A 6098-nucleotide genomic window follows, 5' to 3' on the forward strand; every position below is an offset into this window, starting at 1 on the left:
TAACCCTGCCCTGCCCCACACACCTCTCGCAAGCAGCCAGCAAATGACTCTCGACAACTCAGACGAGGAGTGTGTAGCATGGGGATGCATCAGTTCATTAACCTTTTACCTTTTTTTTGCTTAAACAAGTTTCTGTAAGTTGATATATATTGCAAGATATGCTACAACCTTAATTCTACCTGACATGTAAGTATTAACTTCAGAAAAGGCTAAGGTTACTTCAGAAGAGGTTTATGTCCATATATCCCCCAACAAACACTTACTATGATTTCAAAGCCACAGAATGTACTATGTGCCCAGGAGGTACCACCCCTGTCGCCCCCCCTTAATCTGTTCGGTAAAACTGCAGGGTTGGACCTCCTCTCTATTCATTAAAAACACATTGCAAACGTGATAGAGTACTTACTATAGAACATGTCTGTGATGTTTTCAATGTGGGGAAGGCTTTTGTAAGGCCATAGTAATTAAATTAATAGCGCGCTGCCTCCAGAAACTAAGTCCACAATCATCCCAAGGATATAAGTTAGGTTAGGTTAGTAACCTTAGGGGTTCCAGGGGAGGCACAGCCCCCCTGGACCCCCCTTTCTCACACATTGATGAATATAATTGAATACAGGAAGGGGAAATAATGAAAGTCTCTCTCTCTCTCTCTCTCTCTCTCTCTCTCTCTCTCTACCTAGCCATGTCGACACACGGCCTTGAAGACAAACCCTTTCACCACCACTACCACCACCACCACCTCCTCCTCTTCCTCCTCCTCTTCTTCTTTCGTATCATAGTCTATATTCTCCTCCTTTTTCTCCTCCTCCTCCTCCTCTTCTATTCCTCCTTCTCTATTCCTCTTCTTCATTGTTATTCCTCCTCCTCCTCCTCCTCCTCCTCCTCTTCCTTGTCTTCTTCCTTTGTGTAGTCCATATTCTCCTCCTCCTCCTCCTCTTCATAATCATCATCTTTTCTTCTCCTTCCTCTTCTTCTTCTTCTTCTTCTTCTTCTTCTTCTTCTTCTTCTCCTCCTCCTCTTCTCATACCTCACATTCACTTTCAACATCAAATCCTCCTCCTCCTCCTCTCCCTCCTCCTCCTCCTCCTCCTCCTCCTCATCTTCAGTAATTTCATGCCAACCAGAGATATCAAGTTAATGTGTCTTCGTATTGTTTTCCTCCTCCTCCTCCTCCTCCTCCTCCTCTGAGAACTAACGGGGATTTTATTCATTTTTACTCTCACATTCCTTCCCTACTCTTCCCTACCTCCTCCTCCTCCTCCTCCTCCTCCTCCTCCTCCTCCTCCTCCTCTGAGAACTAACGGGGATTTTATTCACTTTTACTCTAACATTCCTTCCCTACTCTTCCCTACCTCCTCCTCCTCCTTCCCCTCCTCCTCCACTGTGATTATAAAATATGTTGTGTATTACGTATATTGTTAAGCTCCAGGAGAGAGAGAGAGAGAGAGAGAGAGAGAGAGAGAGAGAGAGAGAGAGAGAGAGAGAGAGAGAGAGAGAGAGAGAGAGAGAGAGAGAGAGAGAGAGAGAGAGAGAGAGAGAGAGGAAAGGTTAACCAGAAAGAATTTTAAGTGAAAGATGGAGAGAGAGAGAGAGAGAGAGAGAGAGAGAGAGAGAGAGAGAGAGAGAGAGAGAGAGAGAGAGAGAGAGAGAGAGAGAGAGAGAGAGAGAGAGAGAGAGAGAGAGAGAGAGAGAGAGAGGAAAGGTTAACCAGAAAGAATTTTAGTTAAGTGAAAGATGGAAATGAGAGAGAGAGAGAGAGAGAGAGAGAGAGAGAGAGAGAGAGAGAGAGAGAGAGAGAGAGAGAGAGAGAGAGAGAGAGAGAGAGAGAGAGAGAGAGAGAGAGAGAGAGGAAAGGTTAACCAGAAAGAATTTTAATTAAGTGAAAGATGGAAAGAGAGAGAGAGAGAGAGAGAGAGAGAGAGAGAGAGAGAGAGAGAGAGAGAGAGAGAGAGAGAGAGAGAGAGAGAGAGAGAGAGAGAGAGAGAAATAAAATAAAAGAACAAAGAAAAGTAAAGATTTGAAAGAGCTAGACAGACAGACAGACGAGAGAGAGAGAGAGAGAGAGAGAGAGAGAGAGAGAGAGAGAGAGAGAGAGAGAGAGAGAGAGAGAGAGAAATAAAATAAAAGAACAAAGAAAAGTAAAAATTTGAAAGAGCTAGACAGACAGACAGACGAGAGAGAGAGAGAGAGAGAGAGAGAGAGAGAGAGAGAGAGAGAGAGAGAGAGAGAGAGAGAGAGAGAGAGAGAGAGAGAGGACCAGTCTTTCCTCCAGCAAACTGTTATTCCCTTCAAAGTTGCACTAAAATTTTCCCTCCAGCCACAAACATTATCTCTATTTCTTACTCACCTCAAGGCCTCTCTCTCTCTCTCTCTCTCTCTCTCTCTCTCTCTCTCTCTCTCTCTCTCTCTCTCTCTCTCTTTCAGTTAGTGTGACTCACCTAGCTATCTATTTATCTGTCTGTCCGTCTGTCTGTCTGTCTGTCTCTGATGTAACTAAATCTCTCTCTCTCTCTCTCTCTCTCTCTCTCTCTCTCTCTCTCTCTCTCTCTCTCTCTGGCTCTTTAAATCTCTTAACCAGATGATACATGGCATTTTTTTAAACAATGGTAATAATAATAAAATAATAATAATAATAATAATAATAATAATAATAACAATAGCAATAATAATAACAACAAATAATAATAATTAGAATGTTTTACCTTTAACGAAGCTTGAAGTGGTGGTGGTGGTGGTGGTGGTGATGCTGGCTTGGATGAACAGTAGTAACAATAATATCCTTCATTGTATTATATATGGTGTAAGGTCTTGCGGTTTGCATTGATCTGGAGGCTTATTTCAGTTAGTCAGCTAGCCAAGCCTCCCCTCGCAGCAGTCATCTGCAAACACAACGTATATGATGCGCTGTTGAATTGTCGTCCTTGTATTCCTTCCAGTGTAATTATGTTGTTGATTTAATGTTATCTGTTGATGTTTACTTAGTTCATTGAACATGGTTTTAAGAAGCAAAATACAGTCGCCTTGGTACAGCCAGCTCGCTCACTTTTATACAGCGTAATGCACCAGATGTTCCTGAACACACATTAACCTTGTCTCCGCAGAGCAAATTTTGTTGTTTTCTTGGTGAGAGAGAGAGAGAGAGCAAACTGTGCACGGGGAGGGAGCCAGGGAGCTACAGGGAACCAGGACGCCGCTGTGTTGTTATGCCAAAACACTCAGCTGCGGCTTGTCATACCCAGTACGTCTTTACACTTTAAAAAGCTTGTCAGGGCGGCAATGTCCACTTGCTTACTTGGTAATGTGTCTCTGAGTCGCTGAATGTTGGCCAGGCCGCTGTTGTGTTCGTGGGACAGGTAAAATAAGCACAACAGCGGCTGGAACTCACCTCAATCACATATTCGTGTTTAAACTGTTTTGGCGCCGCCAAAAGACCATCTCAATATGCAGATTTTATTTCTAACTTATGAAAACAAATAATGTTTAGGGGATTTTGTGCATTCATATTTTGTAGAAATATACTAGAAGAGGAAAAGTCTCACTAACCTTGAGTTTTATCAATTAAGGAGCAAAATAAGTGTTTTTCCCCGAAAATTTAGATGGTATGAAAAGCATACCATGTTTACAATCTTCACTATTGTCTCATTGTCTAGGTTATTACCTAGACAGACATGTAAAAAATACTCTTAACTATTTTAGTATTTCGTTAGATGGTAACAGATATCCAAAAAAGAGATAAGATACCCAGTAACTCTTGTGAAATATGACACGATGAATGACAGTCTTCACTACATTATGACTTTTATGCTACGGAGAGAGAAATGCTTTTGATGCCACCTTGTCTATAAGAGCAGGGTGAATGAGTGGAAGCCCCAATAAATTATTATCCTTTATGATATTACCTTATCCTTTGCTGTGTGTGTTATTCTTCGTCTATAAGAGCAGGGTGAATGAGTGGAAGCCCCAATAAATTATTATCCTTTATGATATTACCTTATCCTTTGCTGTGTGTGTTATTCTTTGTCTATAAGAGCAGGGTGAATGAGTGGAAGCCCCAATAAATTGTTATCCTTTATGATATTACCTTAACCTTTGCTGTGTGTGTTATTCTGCTCTTACCTTATTTCCACCCAAACCATAAATTTGTCTAAAGCTCCCCAATGACTCAGTACTAACAACCTGATTGCTGAGTCTATTCCATTCTATCCTGTCTTTCTTAAATCTATCCTCAAGCTTGAATCCATTTTTACTTCTTGTCCTTCCCTGTTTACTGCCTCAGAGAATTTTGCTTATATCACCCTTGTTGCATCTCATATCACTTGAAAAAATGGATTAGACCTTTTAATCTAATTCTGCCTTTATCAAGCACAAACCAATTATTTATTGCCCTACCTGGAGAATTTTGCTTATATCACTCTTATTATGTCCCCTATACCACTTTAAGACCACTATCAGACCCCTCTTAACCTCTACCTTTTATTAAGTTTAAACCAATTATTTATTTTCCTAAATATAATTACTGACCCTGAAAATTGTGTTTCCCTTTGTGTCATTGCATTATCTCGCTCCATTTCTTCTCCAGAGTGTGTATGACAGCCTGTGTGGTGACATGGTGGTGTCTGTGGCTGACTGTGGCAGGCATGGAGGTCTGGGGAGGAGGACGAGGATGGGGAAAGAGGAGGAAGAGAGGAGAGGTCCCTTCAGCAAATCCCCTTAGGAACCTCAGGATTTCCCTTACCTGTGGATATTGACCCCATTCTTTCAGGTAAGTGAGTAATGGGTGGTGATGGTGGTGTAAATTATCAGAGAGCTATCATAAATACTATCACTGAGTTTATGTAATGTTGCTTCACTAGTCTTATTAATGGTGACACTTCACACAGGCCCCAGAGAACAGATCAACCAAGTGACATCCTTCATTGATGGGTCGGTGATCTACGGGTCCAGCAAGGAGGAGAGTGACGAGCTGCGTGCCTTCTCTGGCGGCCCTCCTCAAGGTGCAGCGCGGCCCGGCAAACACCCAGATCCTCACGGCCGACACCAACCAGATTGACTGCAAGACCTCAGGAAGATTCAAGTATGTGTTTGTGTGATAGATGAGTGCATTAGTTAGTGAAAGGGTTATTCAGAGCCTTAGACTGATGTATTTTGAGGTGAACATGAACACAAAAACAGCAGAAATTTCCCATAATTAACAACAGAAAGCCAAGCAAACAATAAAACAACAGAGAAAATGATAAAAACACCACAGTTTTGTCTACCACGCCTCACCACTGACAGTCTCTCCACCACCAGAGCCAGGTCACGCAAGACTCGGGCAGCAGACGGCCAGCTCAAAGACATCGAGTCAGGTTCCCCAAACAACGTACTGGATTTGATGGAGGTTCTGCCTAACACTGACGTCAGCGATATTACGGAAATTCCTAGCGTGTTTGAGCGTGACGACCAGACACTGCCCTGCAACCACACTTTGCGTTTCCGCACAGCTACAGGGTGGTGCAATAATCTTAACTTCCCGTCCTTCGGCAAGTCGTTCAGGGCAAAAAGTCGACTCCTACGTCCTTCTTATGAGGACGGTGAGTGTCTGTCTGTCTGTATGTCTGTGTATGTGTGTATATATATGTGTGTGTGCATGTGTGTGTGTTGGTATTTGGGATAGGTCAAGAAATTAAGTGTTTAAGTTTGATGAAGTAAGGGATAAAGTCAAGAGTAGATCAGATAGATGTCTATGTGTCTGTATTAGTGTTAGGGATAGAACATAAATAATGTGTTCAGGCTTTATAAAGTTAAGAATCAGAGAGAAGTCATTTCAGACAGCTAGAGGTCCCAAAGTGATATAGAGAGCATGACAAGGATGACATAAGCAAAATTCTCAGGGTCAGTAATCAGGACAGGACAAGAAATAAAGAACTGAAGCTTGATAAAGTTAGGAAAGAGTATAAATAAATATGTTTGTAAATGAGTCTGTGGTGCCTTGTCTGTGCTGGCCTGTGTGGGAATGCTAGCCTTGTATGTAGACAGAGAGACAGACAGATAGATAGATTACTATTATTATTGTGTGTGTGAGTGTGTGGTGCCTTGTCTGGGCTGGCTTCTGTGGG

General features: G+C 42.2%; 1 pseudogene; it reads left to right on the forward strand.

Annotated features, from left to right (window-relative positions):
• Window positions 1-5167: 5167 nt before the first annotated feature.
• LOC135115101 (peroxidasin-like) overlaps window positions 5168-6098 on the forward strand; it is a 5856-nt pseudogene continuing 4925 nt past the window's right edge.

The sequence above is a fragment of the Scylla paramamosain genome, chromosome 28 (assembly GCF_035594125.1).
Source record: "Scylla paramamosain isolate STU-SP2022 chromosome 28, ASM3559412v1, whole genome shotgun sequence".
In the NCBI taxonomy this organism is placed as follows: Eukaryota; Metazoa; Arthropoda; class Malacostraca; order Decapoda; family Portunidae; genus Scylla; species Scylla paramamosain.